The following is a 23,751-nucleotide window of genomic DNA, read 5'->3' as shown; positions in this document are numbered from 1 at the left end:
CTAGTCTGTCTAGTCCTGTTAGAATTTTATAAGTTTCAATGAGATCCCCTCTCATTTCTTCTAAACTCCAGCGAGTATAAGCCCAATCTCTCCTCATATATCACTCCTGCCATCCCAGGTATCAGCCTGGTGAATCTTCGCTGCACTCCCTCCATGGCAAGAACATCCTTCCTCAGATGAGGTGACCAAAACTGCACACACTACTCAAGGTGTGGTCTCGCCAAGGCCCTGTACAACTGCAGCAAGACATCCTTGTTCCTGTACTCGAACCCTCTCGCTACGAAGGCCAACATACCATTTGCTTTCTTAACCGCCTGCTGCACCTGCATGCTTAGCTTCAGCGACTGGTGCGCAAGGACACCCAGGTCTCGCTGCACTTCCCCTTCTCCCAATCTATTGCCATTCAGATAATCTGCCTTCCTGTTTTTGTCACCAAAGTGGATAACCTTGCATTTATCCACATTATATTGCATCTGCCATGCTTCTGCCCAATCACCCAACCTGTCCAAATCATACTGGGGTTTCTAAGCATCTTCCTCACGGCACACACGCCCACCCAGCTTTGTGTCGTCTGCAAACTTGGAGATATTACATCTAGTTCCCTCGTCTAGATCATTAATATATATTGTGAATAGCTGGGGTCCTAGGACCGATCCCTGCGGTACCCCACTAGTCACTGCCTGCCACTCGGAAAAAGACCCGTTTATTCCAACTCTTTGCTTTCTGTCTGCCAACCAGTTCTCTATCCAAGTCAGTACCTTGCCCCCAATCCCATGTGCCTTAACTTTACACGCTCATAGGACAATCCCCCCATCCCAGAAATCAGTCTGGTGAACTTTTGTTGCACTCCCTCTATGGCAAGTATATCCTTCCTTATGGTAAGGAGACTAAAACTGTACACAATACTCCAGGTGTGGTCTCACCAGGGCCCTATGTAATTGCAGTAAGATGTCTTTCCTCATATTCAAATCCTCTTGTAATAAAGGCCAACATCCCATTTGCTTTCCTAATTGCTTGCTGTACCTGCATGTTAACTTTCACTGATTTCGTATACTAAGTCACCCAGGTCCCTCTGAACACCAACATTTCCCAATCTCTCTCCATTTTAAAAACTATTCTGCTTTTCTATTTTTCCCACCAAAGTGGATAATTCACATTTCTCATTATATTCCATTTGCAATGTACTTGCCCACTCACTTAACCTGTCTGTATCCCCCCTGCAGCTTCTTTGCATCCTCCTCACAACTTACATTCCCACCTAGCTTTGTATCTGCAAAATTGGATATGTTACATTTGGTCCCCTCATTGAAATTATTGATATAAATTGTAAATAGCTGAGGCCCAAGCACTGATCCTTGTGGTACTTCACTAGTTACAGCCTGCCGACCCGAAAATTACCCGTTTATTCCTACTCTTTTTTTGTGCGTTAACCAATTCTCAATCCATGCTAGTATATTACCCCCAATCGCATGAGCCCTAATTTTGTTTAATTATCTCTTGTGCGGCACTTTATCGAATGCCTTCTGAAAATCTAAATACACCACATCCACTGGTTCCCCCTTATCTATCGTGCTAATAACAACCTCAAAACTGTAACAAATTGAACAGTTTTCAAAGTTACACAACATAACTTGGCATTGCATTCATCCATAAAAAGGGCCAGTAATGTGCATCACACATACCAGGAGTGTTCTGTAATAAAATCCTAAATATAGGACTCTTAACTAAAACTCGCCATCCATCCAATTCCATTCTCTCTCTTCACAAGTGGAACGCTGAAGTTAAGTCAATCAATAAACGGACACCAGGAAACCACCTGTATCAAAAAAAGTGGCTGCAACTATTCTTGAAGGAAATTTTTCAGGAAAATGAAGACCTTTATTTTAGCAGCTTAATTGCTATAGATAACTTGTTTTGAGACAAATGTACCATGTGACTATAATCTCAAACAATCATTTTATCTTAGAACTGACTCTTGCCTCACATTTATGTGCAATCCATGTGATTGGTTCAGACAGTCTACCTTCTAGGCCCCAAGCTCTGGAATTTCCTCCCTAAACCTCTCTACCTCTCTACCTCTCTTTCCTCCTTCTCAGACACTCCTTAAAACCTGCCTCTTCCTGTCCTAATGTCTCCTTCTTTGCCTCAGTGATAATTGTTGTCTGATTATGCTCCTGTGTAGCTCCTTGGGATGTTTTACTTTGTTAAAGGTGCTGTATAAATAACAACAACAACTTGTATTTATATAGCACCTTTAACATAGTAAAACTTCCCAAGGCGCTGCACAGGAGTATTTTAAGACACAAAATTTGACACCAATCGATCCACACAAGGATAAACTAGGGCAGGTGACCAAAAGCTTGGTCAAAGAGGTAGGTCTTAAAGGAGGAAAGCGAGGTAGCGAGGCGGACAGGTTTAGGCAAGAAATCCAAAGTTTAGGGCCTAGGCAACAGAAGGCACGGCCACCAAAGGTTGAGCGATAATCGGGGATGCTCAAGAAGGCAGAATTGGAGGAGCACAGATATCTCGGTGGGGGGGCGGGGGGCGTGGGTGGTGGTGGTTGTTGTGGATGCAAGTTGTTCATCTAATGTGCTGGGTTAACCCTGACCTCCAGTCTCAGTGGATGGAAAAGACTGATGTGTCTTGTGAAATACTAACAAACTGATAACACGGTTGTCATATACATATTTTTATGAAAGATGATTAGTTTCAAAGTACATGTCTGTTCTTAATGCCATACTTTAAGAATCTTCTAGCATTTTCTGTGTACAGGTTTTTCTCCTTGTGTGATACGGTATATTCATTATATTGAGCTGTATGCTTATTTGAATTTATAGGATCTCTGAAGTGAAAGTGACAGTTTCTTGCACAACTATTCAAATTCTGGGACATTTGTACTGCATTTACTCTGAGGATTTTTGTTCATGCTCCATTGCCACTGATGTAATTTCTCAACTTTAGCTCCCTGCTCAGGCTGAGAACAAACACATACACAACTAAGTGTTGTATTTGATCCTGAACTGAGTTTAGAAAAAAAATATTCTTGAGAAGTGGGCAATGCTGGAAAGGCCACATTTACTGCCCATCCCTATTTGACCTGAAAAGGTGGCGGTGGGCCTTTTTCTTGAACCACTGCAGTCTGTGTGGTGGTGCTGGTCCCAAAATGGTGTTCAGTAGGGAAGTTCCAGGATATTAATCCAACTGCTATGAAGGAACAGTGATGTATGTTCAAATCATAATGGTGTGAAACTTTGTGGTAGATGCATAAAAAATTACAGCACTGAATTGGCCCATTTGATCTGTGCAAGCTCTCCACTTAGTGCCATTCTTTCCCCTGTTCCTTGTCCGTAGCTAGGGTTGCAAAATTCCGGGAATTTTTAAATGAGGAAACTTTCCATGGGAATTGAGTTTTTTTGCACACTGATGGTTTTTGTCTCTGACCCTTATATTATCTTTGTCATCAAAATAGGCATACTGTTCCATACAAAAAAACAGGCTTTCAAAACTTTTATTTAAGTTATCATTTTGAACTTTATTGAACCCCCACACAAACGACCCATCTAAAATAAAATAAAAAGAGCATCAGCTTATTTAGCCTGTAATTTGTCCTTATTTTGTCCCTTTGAGTCTTCTACTCATCATTGCTCCTCCTGATTCTCTGACTCTGGCGCTGACGTGTCCATTTCCTCCCCTGTGTCACTGTCTAGTTGTGTGGTGGACACTTCTGTATCTGGCTCAATAAGTTGTAGGTTCGCCTGGATAGCCACCCGTTTCTCCATTCTCTTGTTAGTCAGCCTATTGCGCACCTTTGTATGCGTATTCCCAAAAAGTGACCAGTTTCGTTCAGAGGCTGCTGATGAAGGTGGGATTTGGAGTATCACCGATTTGCAATGGGTGACATGGCCTCAGATGCACAAAGTCCCTTCCACCAGGTATGTGCACTGATATGCTTGCATGATTCCCATATCCTGTCCCCATTCCAAAGACCTTGCTTGGTAGAGAACTTTGCCAGACTTCCCAGAACTTTGCCCACGTCCAGATTGAGGTGGCGTGAAAGGGTAGAAATCACACTAAGCGCTGTTGATCTGCTCTCCAGAAAGTATTGGTCTCCCAACATGCTTTGGGTCCAGCATGTATGCTGCAGTGTGAATCAGCTTGACACAAAATTCTTGACGCGTCTATGAATTTAACAATTGCCTTCTCCTCTGCTTTGAGCAGCAAGGATGTGGGTAGGGCAATGCTGTTTTGTTCTTTTTAAATCAGCAAAAAGCCTGAGAACATCTGACAAGACAGCGTCATCTCCTTCAATCTGAGCAATTGCAGATGCTACTGGCGAGAGTAGTTTAAGGCTGCTAACCAGTCTCTCCCAAAACACATCATCCAGCAGTATTTTCTTGATGGTGGTTTCCATATCCCCAGACTGGGATATTGCCATTTCTTGCAGTGACTCCTTACCCTCCAGAAGGCTATTGTACATTATGAAAACGCCACCCCATCTAGTGTTGCTGGGCAGCTTCAGTGTGGTGACCTTGTTCCTTGTTGTTTGCTTGGAGTTGTGGGTTGCTGCAACTACCTGTTTTCCCCTGACATACTTAACAACTTGCTTGGCTCTCTTGTACAGTGTTTCCATGGTTCTCAAACCCATGATGTCCTTGAGGAGCAGGTTGAGCCAATGAGTTGCGCACCCAATAGACGTAATATGAGGGTAGGCCTCCTCCACTTGAGCCCAAGCAGCCTTCCTGTTCGCAGCATTGTCAGTAACTACAGCAAAGACCTTTGTGATCCAAGATCGTTGATGACCGCTTTCAGCTCATCAGCAATATATGTGCCTATGTGTCTGTTGTCCTTTGTGTCTGTGCTCCTGAACACTGGGGGAGGAGTGGAGACGATGTAGTTATGATGCCCTCCCCTCGTACATTTGACCACCCATCTGAGAGAACTGCAACACAGTCTGTCATCTCTATCGTTTCTTTGAGCTTTCCTTGGACTCTATTATACTCAGCTTCCAGTAAATAAGTAGACAAAGCAGGTCTGGTGGGAGGGCAGTATGCAGGGTGAATAACATTGAAAAATCTCTTCCAGTACACATTGGCTGTGAGCATGAGGGGTGAACCTGTTGCATATACAGTTCGAGCAAGGCACTCATCTGCATTCTTCTGGCTATGGTTATCCATTGTATCAAAGAACCTTCCAAGTGGGCCAGGAGTTGCTGATGATGAGGAGCCTGATGCTGAATGTGAACCATCCTCTTCTTGAATGGAAGCAAAGGAACTCTGGGCTGACTGTTGTGAGCTTTGAGTGAAGTTGTTGCATTTGGATAAATGCTGCTGCATCTTTGTGGCATTCTTTACATATGGCTTTGTACAGTCCATCTTTAATGCCTGGGGTAAAATGCTTCCACACATCCGATGGTAAATGTGACATTGTTCTATGCAGAGAAGTAAAGGGCATTCGTCTCTGTGTCGAACTGCGGTCGATCAGCATGATTGCAACAGGTGAGTAAATTTTTCCTGATGCTCCATGTGATGGAAGCATGACCTGTGCACGCACGACGCTACATCACCAATAGAGGGAGCTAATCGCTCATCCACTCATCCAACCAATCATGACACAGTTGTTCACAGTCACACACAAAACTTGTAATTATTAAAACAAGTCAAGTAAGAAGATAAACATATATTGATTAAGAAATTCCTTAATAATTAACATTCCATCTCTGTTAGTAATTTTAAGAGAGGACCTGTGGGTGGGGGGGGGAATGAAAAGAAATACAAAAAAATGCTAGCATGTGCTTTTTTGGGCAAAATTCCCAAACTAAACTTCCCGTGGAAAATTTCCGGAAATTTACCGGAAACTTTCCACCCCTTCGCAACCCTACCCGTAGCTTTTACATTTTCTTCTTCAAATATTTTAAAAAGCAAGTATAGATTCTGTGATTCTATTTACGCAGCACGTTATGACGATCTGGAATGCACTGCCTGAAAGTGTGGTGGAAGCAGATTCAGTAGTAACATTCAGAAGGGCATTGGATAATTTGCAGGACTATGGTGAAAGTTTAGCTCCCCCACTCTATCATCTTGGAGGACCAGTCTTCCTTTTTAAAAAAAAACAAATTACAACTTAAGGGGAAACTTCAGCCAAAGTTCCTAGAGAGAGAACTCTAGTCCACTACCTTTACTTGTAGAACATATTAATTTTGCTTTCATCTACACTTCCCTATATGTTCATCTTCCTTATCACACCTGTGTTGAAATCAACACTTGCCTCATGTTCTCTTATGTTAACTCCTTTCCTCAAGACCCCCAAAACTGCAAGACTTCTGACTGCTTTCCGTCTAATCTCACCCCTCCTAAAATTTGCAGGCTTTTAAAATCTGAGCTTAGAGTCATGTAATCATTGCTTCTGGATGTATCTTCCTGACAGTGTTCCACACCTTGGCCCTTCACCTGGGGCTTTCTCTTCCCGCCCCCAAAAATGTCTACACATTAAAACAAATACCATGTTTCAGGCAGATCCCATGCCATGCACAGATTTTGCTTTCAATAGCCTTGTTCTACCGGAGTAGCTGCTGCTAATAGAAATTTGTGTCTAACTGCGATTGTTTTTATTGTTGAAGCTTGAGACCTTTAGTCTCTGTGTGCTGTTGTAATGAAAGCTGGTGAAATAATTACAGTAGTAAGAGACTGATGAGTGTACTTTGAGACTGAGCATTTTAATTAAACCCCTGCTATTCTGCATCTGTGTTCCAGTTTTACTGTTGGTAACTCCCCAACCCCCAGTAGTGTAGGACAATGTGTGTGGGGGACAGATTAAAGTATAGGGAGTCTAATGAGACAGTTTTGCCACATTAAAATTGAAAGGAAAATACATTAATGCTGCTAGTGAGGTATTGGATGAGTGTTGCTTTTCATTTTTTTTGCCTGAACATTACTTTGTACAGTATTCTGCTTTAACTATTAAAATTAGATTTCCATTTAAAACGTTTCACTGCATTTTTTTTTGGTGTAACTTAGTAAGCCTTCAAGTTCAGTTTTTAAAAAAAAAAAACCTGAGCAGTTCCATTTTGCAGTGCATTCACTACTGCTGTTGGATTGATGCAGTTTTGCTTTGCATTGATGTCGCAGTTAGGTCCCAATCTGACTCCAGAATGAAGCAGAGTGCGGCTCCTTGGAGAAATTAGTTTAAGCCTTCACACCCAATTTACACTCAAGTTTAGCATCCATGCAAAGCAGTTTTGGTACAAATTGTTAATTGTGACTGAAATACATATCTGTATCTGCAAAGATGAGTTAGCCAGTTGGATTTGAAAATTCTTCACACACTTGATGTAACTCTTCAGTGCCCCTTGAAGTTCTGATAATGCTACTATTGAGTTTTCCTCCCTGCCCTGAACACCTTAAACATTCACTCCCTCCACCACTGGCGTACCGTGGCTGCAGTGTGTACCATCCACAAGATGCACTGCAGCAACTCGCCAAGGCTTCTTCGACAGTACCTCCCAAACCTGTGACCTCTTCCACCTAGAAAGACAAGGGCAGCAGGTGCATGGGAATACCACCACCACCCAAGTTCCACTCCAAGCCACACACCATCCGGACTTGGAAGCATATCACCGATCCGTCATCGTTGCTGGCTCAAAATCCTGGAGCTCCCTATCTAACAGCACTGTGGGAGTACCTTCACCTTGCACACTGCAGCGGTTCAAGAAGGCGGCTCACCATCACTTTCTCGAGGGCAATTCGGGATGGGCAATCAATGCTGGCCTTGCCAGCGATGCCCACATCCATAAGCAAATAAAGTGTTGACTCTTGCTGTGTCATAATTCTGCGGGTGACAGCAATTTTCCAGTGCCTCACCAAATGGCTACACTTCATGTGTCAATCTAAATAGTGACTGTCAGCAGGATATTTCCCTGTAGGTGTTACAACAGCTGACTTTTTAGGTGGTGGACACTGATGTTTATGGGGGATGGGAGGGGATTTCTTTTGTTCCAAACTTCAGTTCTTTGAACCAACTGGAGTTATCCTGTGCAATACACTCGTCATTATGGCTGGTTACAGGAAAGGATGTAAAGTTTTTTTTCTAATATTCGCTGAGCAGCTAGGAGGATGAGGCAATTTCATTTGAGCTATGATGGTAACTGAAGTATCTGCTCAAAGGCTTCGGCTCACTTGTTTTTTGCATTCCTCTTTCTAAATATTGTTATTTCCTATAATTAACGGATTTGTGGTGCAGACATGCTTACTCTGAATGCATTTGTTAATACTTCATGTATTGCAATTCTGTTACTGGGTGACTGGCCTCTGACACCAGCCTATTCAGAAGCTGAGATTAAAAACTATTTGCTGCTTGTTGAATCAACAAAAAGCAAATGGAAGTTGCTGACCTTTTGTTCGCCCTTTCAAACCAATCGAGTTACTGCTGTGCAAACTGGGTACAGGTGGGGCAATCTGAGGTAATGTCCAAAACTAATCAAAAACCAATTCAAGTTCAGACAGGTGTATTAATCAAGTTTATTTACCAACCCTGAAGGCGAATGTTAACTGAATATTCCAAAATGTGCCAGCTGGTATTGATCCCCCCTCTTTGTGCCTTGGTCAATTAAAAAGGACAAGTTTTCTATTGAATGGGCACGTTTAGTTTGTAACCATATGCGCCCCAGAAGAGGAGCTTCACCTGGTGATGATGATACCAAAATGCATGAGAGAGAGAACCTGTATAGTTACTGGTATTTTTGTCACCTCCTTGCTTTTTAATCCCACTTGAGGATTTAGAATGATGAGGCTGCCTGGCAGACGATACTTTGTACAAAAGTCCCTGTACTGTGACATGAGTTCAGTTCCAGTGACCTAATTGGATGCCAGCTGCACTCTACAGTATATTCAAAATGTCTGATGCCAGGCAGTCTGCAACCAGTTTAAAGCATAAACAAAATGTGCAAACATGCAGTGACTTAAACGCCAGTAAGCATGCAGATTTATCAGACAAGTCAATTATACTTCCTCTATAAAGAGCTGCAGTTTTACAAAAGGATAAGTTCTCCTTTTCCTGGTTGATGTCCTTGTGATTGCCTCTTGTTGGGCTATTTTCTGGGCATTTTGTTGCCAAATTTGTGATGCTTATAAAGAAGACTTTCCTGAAAACAATGGGGAAAGAGGAGGAGGAGGAGGAGGAGGAGAGAGAAAAGCATCAGCATCTATTCCTTGGTGTTTGACAGCCATGCTCATGAAAGCATAGTTGTCAAAAGTGATTGCAATTTTTTTGTTTAATTGTAGAGGCACTTGACAAGAAGCTGAGTTTTGAATTCTGCCAGTCTTCACCTTGAGCAAATATTTTACTACTGGAAATGTTAGTGATGCTGGGAGTGTATTATTGAAGCCTGTTTTTTATATTCTGAATTAACTCAAAGTTGTGAAGCAGAATCACACTTCAGGATTGTTGCTTCCCATTGGACAATCCTGATCTGTGCCTGAAAGAAACACAATAAAAACCCAATTGAGGTGGAAGTTCTTGTAATGCTTTGCAGCACATACATTTGAGATAAAAGCAGAAAATGCTGGAAATACTCAGCAAGCCAGGCAGCATCTGTGGAGAGAGAAACAGAGTTAACGTTTCAGGTCAATGACCTTTCATCAGAATTTGAGTCTGTGTGCTAGTTGGGATAAATGCTACTATACAAGTTGATATTACAAAATGAAGACAAGGGAATAAGACTTGCTGGAGTTGCATTATAAAACACCAGCATTCTGTTTTTTTCTTTGATGAGGTAATAGAGAGGATGGATGAGGGCAGTGCAGTTGATGTGTATATGGACTTTCAAAAGGCATTTGATAAAGTAGCACATACTAGGCTTGTTGGCAAAATTGAAGTCCATGGGATAAAAGGGGCAGTGGCAGCTTGGATACAAAATTGGCTAAGGGATAGAAAACAGTTGTGTTGGATGGTCGTTTTTCAGACTGGAGGGAGGTATACAGGGTGATCACCCTCCCCCAGGGTTCAGTACTAGGACCACTGCTGTTTTTCATATACATTGATGATTGGACTTGGGAGTACAGGACACAATTTTGATGTTTGCAGATGACATGAAACTTGGAAGTGTAGTAAACAGTGAGGAAGATAATAGATTTCAAGAATACATAGACAGCCTGATGGAATGGGCGGACACATGGCAGATGAAATTCAACGCAGAGAAGTGTGGTGTGATACATTTTGGTAGGAAGAATGAGGAGAGACCATACACACTAAATGGTGCAAGAACAGAGAGAACTGGGGGTACTTGTGGACAAATCTTTGAATGTGGCAGGACAGGTTAACAAAGCAGTTAATAAAGCATATGGGATCCTGGGCTTTATAAATAGAGGCATTGAAGTACAAAAGCCAGGAAGTTATGCTAAACCTATATAAAGAACATAAGAAATAGGAGCAGGAGTAGGCCAATCAGCCCCTTGAGCCTGCTCCACCATTCAATAAGATCACGGCTGATCTGATCCTAACCTCAAATCTTCTATCACTCTCCATCCCACCCGAACCCATGTGATCTCCCGGGAGAGGCGAAAAACCAGATAAAAAACCCAATGGCCAATTTGGGAGAAAAAATCTGGGAAATTCCTCTCCGACCCATCTAGGCGATCGAAACTCTTCCAGGAGATCACTCTGTCCCTATATTTTCTACAGTACTTACCTTCTGTAAAGGCGATCTCCACCCCAGCCAGGAACAGGAATAAAACCATCATCTGCAATCTAACACAGAATTAGAACACAAGTAGGAGCAGAGCCAGGCTACACGGCTCCTGGGCCCGCTCCACTACCCACGGGGCCATGACCATTCCGAACCGAGACTCCTGTCCAATTTCCTGCCCGCTCCCCGTAACCCTTAATTCCCTTTACTTCTAGGAAACTATCTATTTCTGTTTTAAATGTATTTAATGATGTAGCTTCCACAGCTTTCTGGGGCAGCAAATTCCACAAACCTACCACCCTCCGAGTGAAGAAGTTTCTCCTCATCTCAGTTTTGAAAGAGCAGCCCCTTATTCTAAGATTATGCCCCCTAGTTCTAGTTTCACCCATCATTGGGAACATCCTCACCGCATCCACCCGATCAAGCCCCTTCACAATCTTATATGTTTCAATAAGATCGCCTCTCATTCTTCTGAACTCCAATGAGTAGAATCCCAATCTACTCAACCTCTCCTCATATGACCACCCCCTCATCCCCGGGATTAACCGAGTGAACCTTCTTTGTACTGACTCGAGAGCAAGTATGTCTTTTCTTAAGTATGGACACCAAAACTGTATGCAGTATTCCAGGTGCGGTCTCACCAATACCTTGTATAACTGCAGCAATACCTCTCTGTTTTTATATTCTATCCCCCTAGCAATAAAAGCCAACATTCCATTGGCCTTCTTGATCACTTGCTGCACCTGCATACTAAATTTTTGAGTTTCGTGCACCAGGACCCCCAGATCCCTTTGTACTACAGTACTTTCCAGTTTCTTGCCATTAAGATAATAACTTGCTCTATGATTTTTCCTGCCAAAGTGCATAACCTCACACTTTCCAGTATTGTATTCCATCTGCCAAATCTCTGCCCACTTACTTAGCCTGTCTGTCCCTTTGCAGGTTTTTTATGTCCTCACTCACTACTTTCCCTCCCATCTTTGTATCATCTGCAAACTTTGATATGTTACACTCGGTCCCCTCCTCCAAATCGTTAATATAGATTGTAAAGAGTTGGGGACCCAGCACTGACCCCTACGGAACACCACTAGTTACTGATTGCCAGTCTGAGAATGAACCATTTATCCCAACTCTCTGCTTTCTGTTAGAGAGCCAATTCTCCACCCACGCCAGAATATTACCCCCAATCCCGTGATTTTTTATCTTGAGCAATAATCTTTTGTATGGCACCTTGTCAAATGCCTTTTGGAAGTCTAAATACACTACGTCCACTGGTTCTCCTTTATCCACCCTGTATGTTACTTCCTCAAAGAACTCAAGCAAATTTGTCAAACATGACTTCCCCTTCATGAAACCATGCTGACTTTGTCCTATTAAATTATGTTTATCCAAATGTCCCGTTACTGTCTCCTTAATAATGGACCCTAACATTTTACCAACCACAGATGTTAGGCTAACGGGTCTATAGTTTCCAGCCTTCTGCCTACTACCCTTTTTAAATAAGGGTGTTACATTAGCAGTTTTCCAATCTGCCGGGACCTTTGCTGAGTCCAGGGAGTTTTGGAAAATTATTACCAATGCATCCACAATCCCTACTGCCACTTCCCTCAAGACCCTAGGATGTAAGCCATCAGGTCCAGGTGATTTATCCGGCTTAAGTCCCATTATTTTACCAAGTACCACTTCCTTAGTGATTTTAATCGTATTTAGCTCCTCTTCCCCCTAGAGCCCACTGTTTGTCCAGTGTTGGGATATTCTTTGTCCTCTACCGTAAAGACTGATACAAAATATTTGTTCAGCGTTTTTGCCATCTCCATGTTTCCCACCATTAATTTCCCGGTCTCATCCTCTAAGGGACCAACATTTACTTTAGCCACCCTTTTTCTTTTTATATAACTATAGAAACTTTTGCTATCCATTTTTATATTTTTTGGTAATTTACTTTCATAATCTATCTTTTAGTTATTTTTTGCTGTCTTTTAAAGACTTCCCAATCTTCTATCCTCCCACTAGATTTGGCTACCTTATATGCCCTTGTTTTTAGTCGGATACTATCCTTAATTACTTTACTTAGCCACGGATGGCTATCTTTTTCTTTTACACCCTTTTTTCCTCAGTGGAATATATATTTTTTGGAAGTTGTAAAATAACTCCTTAAATGTACACCACTGATCATGTACCGTCTTACCCTTTAATCTATTTTCCCAATCCACTCTACTCAATTCCGCTCTCATACCTTCATAGTCTCCTTTATTCAAGCTCAGCACGCTTGTTTGAGATCCAACCTTCTCACCCTCTACTTGAATATGGAATTCAACCATGTTATGGTCACTCATTCCAAGGGGATCTTTTACTAGGGCATTTTTAATTAATCCTGTCTCGTTACACAGGACCAAATCTAAGGTTGCTTGCCCCCTGGTCGGTTCAGTTACATATTGCTCAAGAAACCCATCCCTAATACACTCAATGAACTCATCCTCAAGGCTGCTCTGCCCAATTTGATTTGTCCAGTTAATATGATAGTTAAAATCCCCCATAATTATAACTGTTCCCTTATTACAAGCCTCAACTATTTCCTGATTAATACTCCGTCCAACAGAGTTGCAACTGTTTGGAGGCCTATAGACTACGCCCACTAGTGTTTTTTTCCCCCCTTATTATTCCTTATCTCTACCCAAACTGTTTCACTATCCTGCTCCTTTGACCCAATATAATTTCTCTATTATAGTGATTCCTTCCTTTTATTAACATAGCCACCCCACCTCCCCTCCCTTCCTGCCTGTCCTTCCTGATTGTTAAAAAACCTGGTATGTTTAATTCCTAGTCATGGTCACCCTGCAGCCATGTTTCTGTAATGGCCACAAGATCATACCCATATGTAGTTATTTGTGCCGTTAACTCATTCATTTTGTTACGAATGCTACGTGTATTCAGATAAAGAACTTTCAAATATGTTTTGTGACACTTAGTTCCTGTTTTTTCCCCTTTTACTACTTTACCTTTTACTCCATACCTTCTGTCCCTTCCTGACACGTTCTGTTTTTTAATTTCCCCACTGCTACCCAAGTCTATGCCCTTCTCCGTTGTCATTTCTGTTATTTGCTCTCTAGAAACCTCCCCCCCCCCCCCCCCCCCCCACACTAATTAGTTTTAAACCCTCGCTACAGCCCTAGTTATGATTCGCCAGGACTCTAGTCCCAGCACTGGCCAAGTGGAGTCTGTCCCAACGGAACAGCTCCCTCCTGTCCCAGTACTGGTGCCAGTGTCCCAAGAAGCAAAACCCATTTCTCCCACACCAGTCTTTGAGCCACGCATTTAACTCTAATTTTATTTATCCTAGCCAAATTCGCTCGTGGCTCAGGTAATAACCCAGAGATTATTACCCTTGAGGTTCTGTTTTTTAATTTGACCCCTAGCTGCTCATACTCCTTTAACAGAACCGTCTTCCTTGTCCTATCTACGTCGTTTGTACCAACATGGAACACGACAACTGGATCCTCCCCCTCCCACTCCAAGTTTCTTTCCAGCCCAGAAGAGATGTCCCTAACCCTGGCACCGGGCAGGCAACACAGCCTTCGGGACTCCCGCTCTTGACTGCAGAGAACCCTATCTATCCCCCTAATGATACTATCCCCTACAACATTTCTTTTTACTCCCTCCACTTGAAGTTCAGCCCCAGCTGGAGTATTGTATCCAATTCTGGGCACCACACCTTAGGAAGGACGTGAAGGCTTTGGAGAGGGTACAGAAGAGATTTACTAGAATGGTTCCAGGGATGAGTGATTACAGTTGCATGGATAGACTGAAGAAGATGGGGTTGTTCTCCTTGGAATAGAGATGGCTAAGAGGAGATTTGGTAGAGGTGTTTAAAATCATGAAGGGTTTAGAGTAAATAAAAATAAACTCTTTCCCATGGCTGAAGGGTTGATAATGAGAGGGCACAGATTTAAGGTGATTGGCAAATGAACCAGAGGCGACATGAGGGGTGCCTGATCGGGTGGTGGATACAGATTCAATAGAAGCTTTCAAAAGGGAATTGGATAAATACTTGAAGGAGAAAATATTGCAGGGATATGGGAAAAGAGCAGGGGAGTGGGACTAACGGGATTGCTCTTCGAAAGAGCCAGCGCCAGCGCAGATTCGATGGGCCGAATGGCCTCCTATGCTGTACTATTCTATGCTTCTATAATTCTATATCCATTTTATGGTTATGTCTCTTCACTTCTCTTTTGTTCTCTCCCAGCCTGGCCTCTTAATCTATTTCATTTCCTGTGCTTTTCCAGTATGGACAAAGGGTTTGCCCCGAAACGTTGACTCTATTTTCTCTCCATGGATGTTGCCTGGCCTGCTGAGTTTTTCCAGCATTTTCTGTTATTTATGGTTATGGAGGTTGGGTGTAACTTATTAACTTATTAAGGTAGTTTTTATGGCTTATTTGGTGGATGTGTCCCCTGCTGCAAGTACCTAGATGTGGCTGTTGGGTGACAAGTGGAGGCTTATCCATGATGACCCATATTGTTAAATAGCTATTTGGGCTCAAAAATTAAGACTGGTCCTCTGGTTGAGATACTAGCTGGTGCCATACCCAACGTGATTAGGTACCTTCAGGACAAGGGGAAAAAAATCAGGGGAAAAATACTACATTTGTAGGTCATTATATTTTTGTAATGCTAGCCCGTGAGCCCTTGCATAGAAACATAGAAGATAGGAGCAGGAGTAGGCCATTCGGCCCTTTGAGCCTGCTCCGCCATTCAATGAGATCATGGCTGATCATCCAAATTAAGTACCCTGTCCCTGCCTTCTCCCTATATCCCTTGATCCCTTTAGCCTTAAGAAATATATCCAACTCTTTTTTGAATATATTTAATGAACTGGCCTCCACTGCCTTCTGTGGTAGAGAATTCCACAGGTTCACCACTCTCTGGGTGAAGAAATTCCTCCTCATTTCAGTCCTAAATGGCTTACCCCTTATCCTTAGACTGTGACCCCTGGTTCTGGACTCCCCGGCCATCATAAACATCCTTCCTGCATCTAGTCTGTCCAGGCCTGACCGAATTTTATAAGTTTCGATGAAATCCCCTCTCAATCTTCTAAACTCCAGTGAGTATAAGCCCAATCGACACAATCTCTCTTCATACGTCATTCCTGCCATCCCAGGTATCAGCCTGGTGAATCTTCGCTGCACTCCTTCCATGGCAAGAACGTCCTTCCTCAGGTAAGTAAAGAAGTACTTCTCGGTTTATTTGGCCATCAGTGCCAATTGGTTTTTAAAAGCTGCAAATTTGCCTCTTTTATTTTAATCAATAAATAACTTTAAATGGTGAGCATGGACGAGGAGCGGTTGAGGTAAATTTGATGTAGAGCAGTTACCAAACCTAGCTCTGAGGGAAGCATGCTTAACCGGAATGGTTAAAGTTGATTCAGCTCTGTTGATTTTAGCTCCTTCACACTTTGGCATGGAGTTTCCACTTGGTGCGTAATCGGCAAATTACACCCAGAATGCGCTCGACACTACGCTAATTTTGCAGCAGTAAAGTTACGGCCATGTTTCTGTGTAAACTCATTCTCCCTTGAATCCGCGCCATCAAGCAGTGTAATCAAATCTAATTGATTTGTGACTGGAGCAGGGCCAATGGGGCCACCAGGTGCTAGGGTGGGGTAGTATAAAAGGTAAGGAAAAAAATCCCCTTCAGGTTGAAGCTGGAGAACACCAGGTAAGCAGCACATTTTTTCTCTCTCGATGATTTCTGCACCAGCAGGGCAGAGCTGTGGCTTCGATTTACTGCTCTAGTCTTCAACTTGTTAAACTAATTGATATTTCTGCAGCAGCAAAGACTTCAATTGACAGGTGATTAATGCTAGGTGAATGTGACTAGGGTGCCTGAGAATCTGGGCGTAATGTGATTTGAAACAGCCCCCTCCTGCATTCCCCGAACAATATGGTGGTGTGGCCAGTCTTGTGGGCGGGGACTGGTTTGGGCAAAGGGACTGTTGAACTAGCGTGAAAGATTGCGAATACTTGAGCGTAAAGTAGTTATGTGCGCAACCTACTTGTGCTTAAAATTCCGAGATCTTTTGAGCTATTTGATTTGATTCCAACCAGCTTAATCTGTTATCTAGACCCAAATCATACGGAAGCTCCAGCAATACATTTTTGACATGGTTTTTTAAAAAACGGGTAAATTACAAGGATACTGTTGTTGCCTTTGCTGCCTAACTCTCCCAGGCTATTTTCTGCCTGCATTCATATTTTACTTGATTTCTACATGAACACATTAAAGAGATTTCTAAAACTGTTTTTGTTTTTCTGTTGAACTTCAAAGATATCTGGATTATTTCTAAGATGAGCACATACACTGAAGCACAGAGGGGTATATTATGGGCACCAGGGAGATGTGATAAATATCTTCACAGGCAAGACTGACTGGATTATTCGTGGATGAAGTCTCGTGAGTTATATTCAATATCAAAAGTGGTGATATCCTATCTCGCTGCTGACAATGACACATTTTGCTACGAGACATAGAATGCTTTTACTGAAGTCTCGTTATTTTTGGTGTTTGTTTTAAGGTGGACTGATGAGGTTGGGGACTGTTTGGTTAATGTTGTGCACTGGGTGAGTTGCTGTTCACACCTCTCCAGAGGCACATGACTACCAATTTTAAAATGCATTTAAATGGCTGTGGAAGATAACAGTCCAAAAAAGTGTACAGTCTGCTGATGATATCAAGTTGCCTTTTGTATTAAAAACATTGAATTATTCAGTAATTTTGAATTAAACAGCATTAATAATAGTCAAGTGGGGAATTTAATACTTGAAGAATGAATCATCAGATAATTTGAATTAAGTGACTTTGCATTAAAAGGAGTCGAACTGTAATGTGGTCAGGGACTAATCTAAATTTCTAGCTTATTGACTTGAAACAAGTGAATATTCAGTAGACAAAGTAGTTCTTTATGGTGTGGTGTTCAGTAAGTTGGAGGACATGTTAGATGAGCAGAAGCATTATACTATGTAATAATCTGCTGCTAAAATACAGCTGTGTGTGTAACCTGGCCTGTTCCTTTAAAGCCACATGGTCTAATTGCTGTAAATGGGTCAATCGGAGGTGAGGACTAGCTGAGGTTAATGAAGAGGATAATTGCTTTTCCCCAAGCTGGCAATTTTCTTTTGTTTTTTTGTTTACTTTTATATGAAAATGTGACACACAAATTTGCATGCATGACAAAGCACAATGCCTGAAGTGTGAAAGAAGCATCTCGAAACTATGTGTACGTAAAGTGACAGAGCAAGGCCGCAGCAGTAACGATTGCTGCTGTTTCCTATTCAGCAGCTCCGGGCAATCTGCTGTGAGCCAAGCACGCGTGCAATTGTTTGTACTAGCATATCACCCATGGCATTGCTCATGGCAAGTCAGTTTTGCTGTTACGAGGCGGGAGGGGTGCACATCTTCATGAGATCTCCTTAGACCGTGCAATCAGTATTTGGTTCCTGAAAAATAATGCTTTCCGTACTAACTGCAAGGAGGCAGATAAATAAATACCACAGTTACTTAAAGAATTTGAAGGGCAGCTCTTTACCTTTTTGCTGCCTGTCTATTTAGGATGGGGTTTTCTAGCAAAGATGAAGAAATATCTAAAACTTAGAATGAACCTATTTGCATTTCTCTTTTACCAAATAACTCTAACTTCTGTTGCTAAAAGATTTTACTTAAATATGCATGTTTAAATCAGGACTTGCATCCAGAACCTACCTTTTTGACCAAGTTTTTGGTCACCTGTCCTAATATCTCCTTATGTGGCTCGGTGTCAGATTCTGTTAACGATCATGTGAAGCGCCTTGGGATGTTTTACTATGTTAAAAGTGCTATATAAATGCAAGTTGCTGCAGCACCATCACCACATGGACTACAGCAGTTCAAGAAGAAGGCCCACCACTACCTTCTGGAGGGCAACTAGGGATGGACAATAATTGCCAGCCTTCCCCAGCCTAACTGTAACCTTGTGCCCTTCAAATTCTGGCCTTGTGTTCTCCCATTGCTTCTTTATTGGGGACGGTGCTTTCAGTTATTCTGGGGTTTTTTATTTCAAAGGTAACCATTTGTAAATACTGTTACCATGCTCTTTCAGATTCCCTTCCTCCCCCCTCACATCAGCATCAACAACAACAACTTTGTATTTATATAGCACCTTATTAATGTAGTAAAATGTCCTGTTTCACAGGACTAATGTGGGAATTCCAGAGCTTGGGGCTAGGCTGCTCAAAGCATGGCCATCAATGGTGGGGTGATGGAAATTGGATGCGCAAGAGGCCAGAATTGGAGGAGCACAGAGATCTTGGCAGGTTGTAGGGTTGGAGGAGGTTATAAAGGTAGGGATGGCTGAGGTCACAGAGGGAATTGAGCAGGAGGATGAGCATTTAAAATTTGTGGCATTGCTGGACCGGGAGCCAATCTAGCTGAGCGAGCACAGGGGTGATGGGAAAATGGGACTTGGTGTGAGTTAGGACATGGGCAGTAGAGATTTGAATGAGCTCAAGTTTACGGAGGGTGCAAGGTGGGAGGCCGGCCAAGAGAGTATTGGAATAGTCGAGTCTAGACATAACAAAGGCATGGATGAGGGTTTCAGCAGCAGATGAGCTGAGGCAAGGGCAGAGATTGATGTGTATCTTAACTCCATCTGCTCACTGGTTCTGTAACCCTTCCTACCCTTGCCTAACAAAAATCTATCAATCTCAGTTTAGAAATTTTCAATTGAGCCAGGGGGGGAGGGGAAAGAGATTGCCAGATTTCCACTACCCTTTGTGTGAAGTAGTGGGCATGATCTTACCAGCCCTGGGGAGGCGGGACTGCCGGGAAAATGGCAAAATCTGGGGGCAGGTGCCCATCCCGCCCCCAACCCGCCTCTGTGCCATCTTCCCAGAAGGCGGGTAGCCGACCCATCCCGGGTCCTGTCTCCTGGAGGCAGGAAGGGGATTACAGCCGCTTAACTGCCTGTTAACAGGTAGTTAACAGGCAGATAAGAGGATTATCCCCATTTTACCGACACAAGTGCGGGCTTCCCAAAGGCTGCAAACCCCGCCAGGGTCACCGAGGTGAGCAGTGGGTCTGCGGGGTTTGGAGGGGTGCAAAAGTGCACTTAAGGTAAGTGATGGTTGCAGGTGTGGAGAGGCAAGTATGTGAGGTGAGTGGAAAGTGATAGAAAACGTTTACTTACCTTTGTTTCTTCCTGCAGGCTTCAATTGTTGGGGATGCGGAGAGTCTCGCATCTCACCGGCAGAGATGACAGATGGCTGCTGCATTCTCCAATGCAACAACCATCTAATTTCTGCGAAAGAAAGAGGTTTGGTGAGTCTTGAATGCAAGGACGCATCAAACAACATAGAATGTCAGTGTTTTGACAGCTTCACAGAGCTGTCACACGATGATAATTCATCTGTCAAATTTTTGACCGATGCAACGTCATACGCTGACATTCTCTGTAATCGGCTTCCCCTTAATTGGCCTGCTAAGCCTGCTGGGAGGGCTTAACAAGGTCAATCACGGGAAAATAGCGTGGGTTGGGCAGAAGTTGATGGAGATGGGACTAAAACTCGACAAGTGAGCGTCCAGCCTCCAAAAGCTCCCCATTGGCAAAATCCAACCCAGTGTTTCCTGACATTACCCTTGAACTGTCTAGCTCCAATTTTATGGTTATGTCCCCTTGTCCTGAACTCTCCCACCAGAGGAAATAGTTTCCCTCTACCCAATTAAATCCTTTAATCATCTTACACACCTCAGTTAGATCGCCCCTTAATCTTCTGTAGTCAAGGGAATACAAGCGTAGTCTATCCAACCTGTCTTCATAACTTAACCCATTTAGCCCCTTTATGATTCCATCCAACTCCCTTTGATTTCTTTTTCTGTCTCTCTCTGCCTCCTCATTTTATTTTTAAAAGTAAGTAACCATTTTAAATCCTTTTGTAAAAATTTGGCTCAAAGCTCCATGCTTTACCTTGTTTTGAAGTCTTTAAAATTCAAATATTGTTACAGCTTGTTTGTATGCTTTGAGCACTGCAGAAAATAATGATTTGTAGCATTTTTAATTTTTGGTTGTTTTCATTCCTGCTTGCTATTTGTTTGGCAGATTCCCTAACTGTTCACTTGCAATTTTGTTGCTGATGTTTAAATATGAAATTTAAGCAAATATGACGGCACAAATTTGCATGCAAGAAAGTGTGACCCATGCTGTGTGGCAAGCGCATACATGTATTTTGAGAAAGAAGTTAGATTATGCTTTATCATTTATAATTCTTGTGTATGTACTGTAATGATATCAGCAAATAGTGATGGTATTTGCCTGTTTGATTATTATGCCTTACCAGCATATTTGCCTGTTTGATTATTTATGCCTTACCAGCAGAGGGCATGTGAGAGAGAGGCAAAGTAGTTTCGTTTTGTATGGATCTCTAAGATGGTGTCTCCTGTAAGGCTGTTAACTTACTGAACAAACTTTAGATTAAAAGACATTCTCTTTCATCAATGTGTCGTCATTGAACCCACATAGAAAACAATACATGTACCTTTAAGAGAAGAACTGATTCTATACTGCAGTACTGGCAGTGACCACCCCTGTATATCAGCTTCTGTACGTCAGTCTTAAGTTACCCTCTGTTCAGTAAAAACCTGTTATTATTCTCCTGCAGTCCGTGTATTATTTATACTCGGACACTACATTGGCGACGAACAGGTTCGAACTCACCTGCAGTACTGCATCACCTCACGGGGATCTTTCCCTGAGGAGAAGCTTCTTGGAGGTCGAAGTCAGAACAACGGGCGTCGACCGCGGGCAACCGCCCAAGGATCCAGCGGAGTTCGGAGAGTTGCAGGAGAGGCTGTGGAGAGCTGGGCTTGGCTCCCCAGTCAAGGTGTTCCAGCAAATCGTGCTGGTAGCAGGTAGTGCGCTGACCCTTCCGGACTGCGGCGGGCTCGAGCTCGATCGAGCGGCCCTGCAAAGGGGCCGTGCAGCATCGGGGAGAGAGAGAGAGACACGAGGAGCGCGACGAGGAGCGCACAGGGCGCGGTCGGTGCTGAAGAACCGGGCAGCGTAGCGAAAACAAAACAAGGGGAAGGAAAAGTGAGACGCGCCGAAGCCGCGGGTCACTGCCATTACCCTGCAGAAAGCTAGGAGCAGCAAGGCGAAGAAGGAAAAGCACGGGAGGCGCCATTTTTAATCACCCAAGATGCCGAAAAGTGGCAGTATCACTGCTTTCGACAACGAGGTAGAAGACTGGACCACGTATGTGGAAAGAATTGAAGTGTACTGCAAGGCAAATGAGGTGGCCGATGGAAAGAAGGCGTCGGTATTATTAAATTTGATGGGCGCGAGAACGTACGGCCGATTGCGGAATTTAATTACCCCAGCTAAACCAATGGAGAAAAGTTTTGAAGAGATTGTTAATCTCTTACAGGAACACCTAAACCCTACACCGCTGCTGATAGCAGAAAGATTCAAGTTCCATAAAAGAAACCAGCACAAAGATGAGAGCAATGCTGACCACCTTACGGAACGACACAAGTTATCGAAGCACTGCCAGTTCGGAGCAGGACTGGCAGACACCTTACGGGATAAGTTTGTCTGCGGGCTCCAGAGTGAAGGAACCCAGAAACGACTACTTTCGGAAAAGGACCTGACGCTAGAACAGGCTTTCAGCGTGGCAGTATCCTATGAAGCAGCAGCACGGGGAGCTGCGGAAATACAACAGAAACCACAAGAATACAGCGCTAACGAAGTGGCGTATGGAGCAGAAAAGTGCTATCGCTGCGGCAGAACAACCCATGAGCAGAAGGACTGCTGGTTTAAGGACAAAGTATGCAGGCAATGTGGGAAAATGGGACACATAGCAAGAGTCTGCAGGTCGGGAAAGAAAACCAACACTACAAGAACTACTAAGAAAAAGTACAAGAAAGTAAAGAAATTGACAGACAGTATTTTGGAAGATCAGGAGAGTGATAAGGACTCCGGGAGCAGGAGACTAAGTTGTCTAAAGTTAAACAACGTGATCGCAAAGGAGGATCACCGAACCATTTGGGTCACCCTCATGATAGGGTCCCCAGTAAAGATGGAATTGGACACCGGATCAGCCCTAACTGTCGTGAATCGACGAGACTATGAGCGGCTATTCCCACACATACCCTTGAAGGACACGTCCATTGTATTGAAGACATACACGGGGCAAAAAGTCTACCCCAGAGGAAAAATAAGGGTGCCAGTTGAATACAACGGCAAGGAAACACAGAAACTGTATCTATATATACTACCAGATGGAGGACCACCATTATTGGGACGTGAATGGATCCGAAAAATACAATTGGATTGGCATTCCATTCAGGCGCTAACTGTGACTGATAAAAAGGATGATGACGTCACACCTGGACGACTGTCAAAGATTCTAACTGACGCGGAAGAGGTGTTCCAACAAGGACTTGGGACTCTAAAAGGAGTAACGGCAATGATAAAAATCGAAGATAACAACGCAAACCCAAAATTTTTTAAGGCCGACCGGTACCTTGCGCGATCCGCCCAGCCGTTGAAGCAGAGCTGGAGAGTCTGGAGCGTTCGGGTGTGCTGTCCAAGGTGGACTGGAGCGAGTGGGCCACACCCATCATTCCTGTAATGAAGAAATCATTGAGCAGCACGCCTGGGGAACCGAAGAAGGTTCGCAGCTGTGGGGACTTCAAGGTAACTGTGAACCCAGTCCTGCACACAGTACAATATCCACTTCCACGGACAGAAGATATTTTCGCCTCACTATCTGGAGGGAAAAGCTTTACAAAGATTGATCTGGCCCAAGCGTATCTACAAATGGAGGTGGAAGAAGCGTCTAGGAAATACCTCACGATAAACACTCACAAAGGCCTTTACCAGTACAATCGACTGGTATTCGGGGTAGCAACAGCCCCAGCTATTTGGCAGAGGGCGATGAAACAAGTCCTGCAAGGGATCCCGGGGACCCAGTGTTATTTGGACGACATCCTGGTTACGGGCGAAAATGACAGTGAACACCTTGCCAACCTGGAGCAGGTGCTCACGCG

The 23,751-nt window shown here is 43.3% G+C and overlaps 1 protein-coding gene across 22 annotated transcripts in view; it reads left to right on the top strand.

Moving 5' to 3' along the window:
* LOC147124680 (adhesion G protein-coupled receptor L3-like) overlaps nt 1-23,751 on the top strand; it is a 783,432-nt gene that overhangs the window by 34,728 nt on the left and 724,953 nt on the right. The window contains exon 2 of one of the 22 annotated variants that reach the window (XM_085991344.1): nt 17,002-17,127. The exons of the other annotated variants lie outside the window; for them this stretch is intronic. The gene's annotated coding sequence lies outside the window, so the exon portion shown is untranslated. The remainder of the gene's footprint in view (nt 1-17,001; nt 17,128-23,751) is intronic. 22 annotated transcript variants of the gene reach the window in all.

Source organism: Somniosus microcephalus, chromosome 1, assembly GCF_052327205.1.
Source record: "Somniosus microcephalus isolate GS21.2 chromosome 1, FLI_Smic_1.0, whole genome shotgun sequence".
Taxonomy (NCBI): domain Eukaryota; kingdom Metazoa; phylum Chordata; class Chondrichthyes; order Squaliformes; family Somniosidae; genus Somniosus; species Somniosus microcephalus.
The sequence above is the reverse complement of the archived record's forward strand: the minus strand, read 5'-3'. Positions and strand labels throughout refer to the sequence as shown.